This window comes from Scardinius erythrophthalmus (genome assembly GCF_964197995.2).
Source record: "Scardinius erythrophthalmus genome assembly, chromosome: 3".
NCBI lineage: Eukaryota > Metazoa > Chordata > Actinopteri > Cypriniformes > Leuciscidae > Scardinius > Scardinius erythrophthalmus.
The window spans coordinates 22,801,279-22,811,525 of NC_138223.1; positions in this window are offsets into that span (position 1 = coordinate 22,801,279).

Here is a 10,247-nt window from a genome sequence, read left to right on the forward strand (position 1 = left end):
TGTTGCACGACCACCATCGTGATGGGCTTTTTCTTCTCCTTTCTGTCCTCTTCAGCATGAGTAGCGTGCCGCAGCGTTGCACTCAAACGCCCTTGTAACTGTGCATGAAACTGCGCTGTTAGTCTTTGTGCCACTCGCTCAGCGGCCTCTGCTCCCACTCGCGCTGCTCTTGCATCTCCCTCTGCCTGCGCTGCTCTTTGGGCTGCCTCTGCCAGTTCAATTTGTACTCGTGCTTCTGCAAGTCGTTCTTCTTGGGCTGTTCTCGGGGCTGGTGGAGAGCGGTCCAGATCGAGATCCCGCCTGAGAGCCCAAATCTCAGCTATGGGATAGTGATTTGTGTTGTAGGCCGGCGGCTGAGCCGTTGCCGTCTCGGTCACATGTGGAAAAACACATACATTCGGTTCATTAGTAGCATTCTGTCCCAGTGGAACTGTTTTCACACATACAACATCCTTCACATTTCTCTCACTATCACCCAGTAACTCTTTTTGTAACTGCTTTCGTTCTCGTCTGTCAGCTTCTTCCACCCAACACATTATAGTCGGTCCACAGTTCTTACACACATGTTTAACACACACACAGCAGCCACTCTGTTTTCCCTCGTTCTTTTCTACTGACTCTTTTACTACATTGAGTCTTATTTTACTTAAGGTCCCCGCTTCGGGAAAATCATGATATTTGATCAGTTTCTGTATGTCAACCATACATTTACCACCATAATTATTTCTCATTTGACAGAAAATTGGTGTATAAAAATGATCTAATTTACTGTTAGATGACCCCATTTTTGGCTGAATTTCCTTTCTGGATTTAACTCTTTCGACACGTGTCTTACAGTATCTGTCAAACGTCTTCAACAGACCCGATTTTTTTTTTCTCCACCCAAAATCGGTCGGGTGTCAGCAAATATGCTGTGCTTTTGTAATTATGTTTTACTCAAAATCTTCTCATGAGCACTTTTTTGCGCTCAATTAATTCCGATTCACCTAATTAATCTGGCGTGGCTCTTCCGTCCACCTTTACAAGATTTCCTCGGGTTACAGAGATTTTGAGCAAAACTAATTAATCAGCAACTGTGATTACCTGAATCACCAGTGGTACTCTTGTCCACTAACGAGCTAAGTGTGGCAGAAACCGGTCTGATTTTGTCAGATCAATTTCTCCCTCAAAAAATTGTGATTATCTGAATCACCTCTCGCTCGTACCAAAAGCAAACTCAGCCAAGATGGTTCACGTTCACTCACAATTATCAAATTACACTTAACATCAATAAAACAATTCTGCCGTTTCTTACCCAGAGATGCTTTCTCTTTTCTGTAATTGCCGCGGATTCTTTTTCTGATCCTGGTGGGAGTTCCTCCACTGGTCCTGAATGCAGGTTTAGCTCTCTCTCCCTTAACCTGTTGAGTTAGTATCTCAAACTGTCGGGGTATGAGACGGCCGCCTGATGCCGCCTGATGCCGCCGGGTTTGCAGTTCCGTCCAAATCCGTTCTTCAGGACCAGGAGAAGAAGATCCGCACAGGATCCCACTTCTGACACCAAGTTGTAATAGCAATTTTTTAAGAGTTAATAACAAACAGCATCAAAGGTGTAAGAAAACTTTCAAAAGGCAAATTGTAATAAAGAGAAAAGGCTTTATTCTTTGAGGATTCTTTTCACAACCGCAGCCACCCAGCTATGAAACAGAATGCCTACCGACTCAATAAAACATAGACATTTTATACAGGTTTCTGACATTCTTGACCCCTCCTTCCCAGTTGCTGAAGATATCCCATATCTTTAGCTGGTTTGGACTGGTTTCTACCCCCTGGGCAGGTAAACTGTTCTTTTATCCCTGAGGAGCCAAAAGGCCTTCATTTACGACCTAAATTACCTCCTGCTTTTCCCTCAGGAGGGGGCATGGGACCCCACTTTATTATTAAACGACACCCTGTATTCCTTGACTAACTCTTTCTCGTGCTCAGGTGCTTCACTATCTTCCTGGCCATCTGTTTTATTGGCCTGCTCTTTCCTGTCCCCCCTCAGCTGCTGGAAACCTCACAGAAACATATGATTAAACAGTTTGAAAACAAATGAATATAAGAAATACTGAATTTTCCCACAACAACACCATTCTTCTTATGATGTAACGAGTACATTAGGATTTATGGGAAGTGTTCCCGGTTCCGGCTGACCTAATCTATGCAGCCTAACATTGAATTATAAAAGTCTATAATGTGTTATGTGTATGCTAGGTCAAAGAGATGTGTTTTTAGTCTAGCTTTGAGCTGACAGAGTGTGTCTGCTTCCCGGACAATGTTGGGAAGACTGTTCCAAAGTTTTGGTGCTAAATAGGAAAAGGATCTACCGCCAGCAGTTGATTGTGATATTCTAGGTATTATCAACTAGCCAGAATTTTGAGATCGCAATAGACATGAAGGACTATAATGCATTAAGAGCTTGCTCAAGTACTGTGGAGCTAAACCATTTAGTGCTTTGTAAGTAATCAGCAATATTTAAAAATGTATACGATGTTTAATAGGGAGCCAGTGCAGTGTTGACAGAACTGGGCTAATATGGTCATACTTTCTGGTTCTGTTAAAGTGTAAGTTTCAGGTTAACCACCACAGCCAATTAATGTGTAAATTAAAGTGCTCTATATGTATATATTTAATTATTTCTGTCTTAAAATGCGTTAAAATAACATTTATTGGGGTTTCTTCAAAGGTAGCGTGTTTTTTCAGTTACTGGGTGATGACGTCACAAGAGGAACTCGCAACCCATACTCTGCTAGATTCTTACTGTATTATGGCTATTTGGAGAACGACTGAGGATGTGGGAAACCATCAAATTCTTTATGGACCACAGCCCTACAATTTTTAACCGGTCAGGCGTGAGAGAGGGGAGCCATGGCACTCAAAGAGTTATTAATGCTTGGTGTGAGGAGAATGAGTGGAGGATTGGCCAAGTGTCCTGGTGAGTAACGTTAGCTACGTTAGAGCTAGTCTAGCCTGGTGCAAACTTAACCCGGATAATATAACGGAACAAGCAAGTCTTTTCAAAATATTGCCGTCATGTAGAATAGCAAGGAGGGACAACGACTGAAGACATTATTTACTTACAGTAAGTCAGTCCAAATCAGAGCTGTAACGTTAGAGATGCACACACTGCACAGGCACCAATCGCTAGTCTCATCGACGCCTCAAACGTCATGTAATACCCTTCCTCAATCCACGCTTTAGCAATTTCTCACGATTTAATTAGCGATGTTTATTGTCAGAAAAGAAAAAGAGAGATCGATGTCCCCATCACTGTGTTTGTGTGGGCTATCAGCAGTGGAGAGTATGTGCTGCCGTGAGGTGAACGCGTTTTGTTTAGTGGAACAGCTCGACCTGAGACCGGCTGACCTGACGTGCCTGAACCTGTTTGTTTTGCGAATAGCTTATTCTCATTTCAGGCAGGATCACGGTCCCCTTGAAGTCAGCACACACGAGTATGTTTACAATTGAGTTATTTTATCCATAATTTTTTTATCAAATAAAACATACAACCAACTTTTCTGTAGTTATGTAAGGCATCTATAGCTATGACTATGCCGGTAACTCTACAAGTGAGTTCCTCTTGTGACGTCACGCCCCATCTAGTGGAAGGGAGCGGGAGCGGTTAAAACCACTGTTAAAAGTGCCAACTTTTCATATTATATCAGCATTTTGGTATAAAAAAACAATGGTGGGCGGTTCTTATCTTTATGTTTAATAAACACATTGTATTATCTTCGTGAAAAATTTAACCTGCAACTTACACTTTAAGAACTCTAGCTGCTGCGTTAAGAAGAAAGTACTGGTCCTGTTAATCCAATGCCTTTTGAAAATCCAGACAAAGAGTTATGGGTCAATGTTGTTATGTTGATGGAAATGACATACTAGATGGGCTGTAGTGGAAGCTGATGGAACTGTTGTGAAGAAAGGAGCTCTTTCTGGGCAATTTTCAGCACAAATAGCTGAGCTCATAGCACTTACAGAAGCTCTTGAACTATCGAAAGGAGATTGAGTTAACATCTACACAGATAGTCATTATGCTTTTGGGGTGGTCCATGACTACCTGGCTCTGTGGAAAAAACGTGGACTTATCACTAGCAGTGGGAGCGAAATATAACATGCTTCCATAATTCATCGTTTGATTACAGCATGTAACTTACCCAGAGAAGCAGCTGTGATCAAAGTAAAACCACATCAATCTGACAAGTCCAAAGAAAGTCAAGGAAACACGGCAGCAGATGCAGCAGCTAGAGAAGCAGCTCTACTCCCTCTTACTCCTGTTACCTTGGTAAAGGAAAACAGCAAAGATAATCCTGAGCTCCATCTTCTGTCATATCAAATGGAGACAGATGAAGAGAAAGAACAATGGATAAAAGCAGGAGCGAAAGATGATGATCAAGGTATCTGGAGAATTCCAACAGGACAAGTGGTGATGCCTATCGGAACAAGAAGAGAACTAATGCAGTTGTATCATGGAAAAGTGCATGCTGGAGCAAAAGCAATGAAAGCTAAAATCAGTGAGACTTGCTGGTGGCCACGAATGATGAGAGACATTGATGATTACTGTAGTAGATGCTTAATTTGCATGAAAGCAAATGTGGGAAAATCTGTAAAGGTGCGAATGTCATATGCACCCAGACCAACAGGTCCATGGACACATATCCAAATCAATTTCATGGGACCTTTATCACCCAATGGAGGGTACCAATACATTTTAGTAATCATGGACAGATTTACTAGGTGGGTGGAAGCATTCCCTACAAAAACTTGCACTGCTGAAGCGGCAGCACGAGTAATATTTTAAAATTTATGCGATGTTTAATAGGGAGCCAGTGCAGTGTTGACAGAACCGGGCTAATATGGTCATACTTCCTGGTTCTGGTAAGAACTCGAGCTGCTGCATTTTGAACTAGCTGTAGTTTGTTCATTAAGCGTGCAGGGCAACCACCCAGAGCATTACAATAATCTAGCCTTGATGTCATGAACGCATTAACTAATTGTTCCGCATTTGTCAATGAGAGCATATGGCGTAATTTAGATATATTTTTAAGATGGAAAAATGCGTTTTTACAGATACTAGACACGTGACTTTCAAATGAAAGATTGGTATCAAAGAGCACACCCAGGTTCCTAACCGACGACGAAGACTTAACAGAGCAGCCATTAAGTGTTAGACAGTATTCTAGGTTATTACATGAGGAAGTTTTTGGTCCAATAATTAGAATCTCTGTTTTTTTTAGAATTTAGAAGTAGGAAATTACTAGTCATCCAATTTTCATAAAGGGCATTTATGCATTGCACAATGTGGCGCTGTTCTGTGGCGACAAGCAGCTTTAGCTCGTGTCTGTGTTATTGTGTTTTAAACATCTTTTAGGGTTTTAATTCCCCTTTGTGGTGTGCTGTTTAATGTTGTCTGAACATTGCTGAATATCTGAGGGATGGAAGTCACTTTTTACGCCCTATTTTTAGTGACTGTTTTAAACTTCGTTTGGAGCAACCAGCAGCACACATTCCGATACACCCGCAAATTCCTACTGGGATTACAATGGTGCTATCCTGCCGTGACAGACTTCAACATCAACTCTCTGGCTGGGAATCTGCCTCTGGAATGACTTATTGGTAGAAACATTAACTTTACAAAACAAGGCCAAACCAGGAAGCGGGGGAAAAGGGGTGGTGTGAAACAGCGAACCAGGAAGCTATTGAGCAGGAATCGCATCCCCTTGCCTTCAGTCATACTGGCTAATGTGCGGTCCCTCAGGAATAAGATTGAGGAATTACAGGCAAATGTTTTGCATCTGCGGAACTACAGGGATGCGTGTCTTATGGCTTTCACAGAGACTTGGCTCACTGAGTCGGATTCGGACTCGGCACTGGAGATCAGTGGCTTTGGAGCCCCTCTGCGCCTGGATCGGGACAGTGAGGTGACACATAAAATGCTGGGCGGTGGGGTCTGTCTTTACATAAATCGCAGATGGTGTGAGAGAGCGGATTTGTCACCCTGACATTGAACTGTTGTCTGTGTCACTACGGCCGTACTACCTCCCCAGAGAGTTTCCCCAGATTTTTGTGACTGTGGCTTATATCCACCCCAAAGCTGATGCCAAGTGCGCTGCGGATATTGTTTTTAAAACCGTAAGCAAACTTCAGTCTATCTCCCCTGCTGCTCCTAATTTTATTCTCGGCGATTTTAACCATTGTAATTTAAAGAAAACACTGAACAGCTTTTATCAGTATGTAAAATGCCCCACACGTCTTAATAAAACTCTTGACCTGTGTTACGGCTCCATTAAAGGCATATACGTCCAAGGCGGGGCCAGCGCTGGGTGCCTCTGACCATAACTCTGTCCACCTCTTACCCGCCTACACCTCGGTGTTGAGGAGGGAGAAACCTGTTAGAAAACAGGTGAAGGTTTGGTCGGAGGACAGCTCTTCAGCGCTACAAGCCTGCTTTGAGTGCACAGACTGGACAGTGTTTCAGGACTCCTGTTCTGATATTGATGAACTTACTGACGTTGTCTGCAGTTACATCTCTTTTTGCAAAGACTCTGTTCTCCCGAGCAGGGAAGTCAAGGTGTATCCAAACAACAAACAGTGGATCTCTAAGGACATTAAAGAGTTGCTAATCAAACGAAAAACTGTTTTTAATGAAGGTGATGTGTATGCAGAGAGGGCTGTGAGAAAAGAGATCAGGGCTGAAATTAAAAAAGCTAAATTAAGGTATAAGGAAAAAATTGAGGCAGATTTGAGAAGTAATAATTTAAAGAAAACCTGGAATGGTATGAAAACATTGATTGGGTCTAATGATAAAGCTAACAGAGTTGTCCTGGATGGTTTTTCATCTGATAAACATTTGGCTGATAAATTTAATGTATTTTATTCTCGATTTAGCAATTTGGATTTTGATGTTGAAATGGAAGGTTTCAGGGCTATCACACAGGCAGCTCCATCAATTACTGTTGACAGTAGTACTGTGGCTAACATTTTCAGGCGCACCAGATCAAAAAGTCTGGGGCCAGATGATATTTGTGGGCAATTATTAAGAACATGTGCAGATCAACTCTGTCATATCTTTCAGTTCATTTTTAATTTGTCCTTATCACAACAAAGAGTCCCTAGAAGTTGGAAGCATTCTATTATTGTGCCTATAGCCAAGTGCAGCTCCCCAAAATCCTTGAATGATTTTAGACCTGTAGCCTTGACCTCATTGGTTATGAAAAGCTTTGAGAAAATTATCAAAGAGGCTGTCTTACTGCAGGTTGGAGATCAGTTAGATCCACTACATTTTGCATACAGGTCTGGCAGGGGCATGGAGGATGCTGTGATCACACTTCTGCACTTTATTTTTAGTCATCTGGATAGAGCAAAGACTCATGTCAGACTTTTATTTGTTGATTTTACTTCTGCTTTTAACACCATTCAGCCCTTTCTGCTCGCTGAGAGACTGATTGCAGATTTTAACCTTGATTTGAATTTGGTGGGCTGGTTATTGGATTTTTTAACAGATAGATCCCAGTGTGTGAGGGCAAACAGCACCCTATCTAAAGTCACTTTTACATCCACTGGTTCCCCCCAAGGTTGCTGTCTGTCTCCTCTCCTGTACATCCTGTACACAAACCAGTGTCGCAGTTTGTACCAAGATAGAGACTTAAGTTTGCTGATGATTCTGTTATTGTCAGCCTGTTATCAGGGAATGAGCGGGACCATGGGCCAGTCCTTAGTGACTTTGTAGAGTGGTGTGATAGTTCCTTTTTTACAGCTGAATGTATCTAAAACTAAGGACATGGTCATTGACTTTCGGAGGACACCACCTCCCCCTACAGTCACGGTTATTAAAGGCACGGACATTGAGCTCGTGGAGACATACAAATATCTTGGAGTCATTTTAGACAACAAACTGTGTTTTGAACCTTTGGTTGACGCTGTAACAAAGAAAATCCAACAAAGAATGTACTTCCTTAGGAAAATGAACACTTTTAATGTTTCTTCAGAAATGATGACTCTGTTTTATCGTGCTTTTATTGAATCGTTTTAATCTGTCTGTATAGCTGCTTGGTTCGGAAGCCTCTCCCTGACAAATAAAAACAGACTTGATAGTCTGGTCAAAGTGGCGAGTAAGATTTCCAGGAGAAGTCAGGCTCAACCAAGGGAGTTATACATAAAACAGGTCCAAAGGAAAGTTAGAGTTATAGCTCATTCACAGGATCATCCCCTTAGAACAGAGTTTGAGCTTTTGCCCTCTGAGCGGCGCTATCGAGTTCCTAGCTGCAGAACAAAGAGGATGCATATATCTTTTATTCCGTCAGCTGTGAGGCACCTTAATGGCACTTAGCACTTTATATTAACTTGTAAAAGTTGGAATTTTTTTTTTTTTTTTTTGCACTTGATTGTGTCCTGTACTTTATTTATTTATTTATTATACATTATGTACATTGGGCTTAAATGTGAATTCCTTCTCTGCTGGTTGGTTTTGTTGGTGAGTGTTTTTGTATGTTTATGTGGTTTATGTGTTTTATGTGGAGCATTGCTGCAAATCCAGTTTCCCTTGTGGGGCAATAAAGGTACTTTGACTTTGACTTGATTTTTTATATCAGCTATGCATTTCGTTAATTTTGTGAATTGGTAAGTTTCGTTAGGTTTTGAAGAAATATACAGCTGAGTATCGTCAGCATAACAGTGGAAGCTAATTCCATGTTTCCTAATGATATCTCCTAAGGGTACACATTCTACACTACTTACAAAACACAACCTCACAAACAATGAACACCCGCTTACTGATTTACAACCCTAAGGGATAGGATCCTTTAACATCAATGTTTATTTTGGTTGTTGTTTTGGCCGGGAACTTGAGGAGTTAAGTACTTAACGAGTCAAGGCACCGGCAGAAGAATTATTAGTTTTTCTTTTCTTAGATGATTGGGGTTCATTTTAAATGCTTTCACATAGACGTTAAATGACACATAGTATGCAGAGACATAACATGGGTTGGGGTTCTTTATTCTTTGTTTTGTTTTGTTTTGTTTTGTTTTGTTTTGTTTTGTTTTGTTTTGTTTTGTTTTGTTTTGTCCTTTATGTCCATTTCTTGGTCTACGATTTCTTCTCCTCACTATCACTTCAATAGGTTGGCCATCTGGGAATTATGGTGTGGAACTAACGGCCGTAGTTCCAGTGGAGGGAGATGAAGACTGAAATTTCATCTTTGAATATAATTTAATTATTTAATATTATGTATCTGTATTATTCTTTATTATTTGTATTATCTTGTGAAGTTTAAAATACACGAGTTAGACTATAGATTGCATGGACACGTGTTTAAGGAACATATTTTAGACACAAGGAGGGTAGCTGGGAGGATTATGTTTTCTGCTTTAAGGTATGAGTAAAATGCAATATTCACTTAGCAGAGAGTTCCACTGATGATGATACTACAAATGTGTACAGTTGGTATGGTCTTTGCAAGAAAATGAATGTTTCGACTGATGCAAATATACCATTTGTATACCACTAATATACACTTAGAGAAATAGTTTCTTAATGTGGAAAGTGGATTGTACCATTAGCATATACGTTCCATCTTTAAACAATGTTTTTCTACCTTACAAAGAAGTAGAAAGTCATTCAGTTGTGTATTTAAGCTCAATCTTACTGTACTACGGCAGAGAAACACGGAAACGCATAGACCTGGCATGAATATAACATCATCTCAGAGTTTCTCTCCTGACATATAAGAATAAAGATTTTTCTTGGCAAGATAACTGGTGTCCGGTCCTGTGAATCAAATAATAACAGGGAAAAGGCTTAATTCCAAGTCTACACTTTGCAAGAGGCATATATACCCCTCGGGTCCCAGCAAGTTTTCACCAAGGTGGAAGGACCCAGCGATCCATTGCACCACTTTGCATACCTTCTTTAGATTCAGATTCAGATAACTTTATTAGTCCCCAAGGGGGCAATTCAGTTTTACAGCCAAACCATCCATTAAGAGTAAAGTTAAAAAGTTCAGTAGCACACAATGTATATTATGTAATGTCAAATAAATAAAAATAAAATAATAAATATGTACTGTAGCAGTCATACATCCCCCTGTATGCAGATGCTTCTCTCTCTCCCATAACATCCACACATTTACACATGACCCAATCATTACACACACACACGCACGCACGCACGCACTCATGCGCACACACACACACACACACACACACACACACACACACACACACACACAC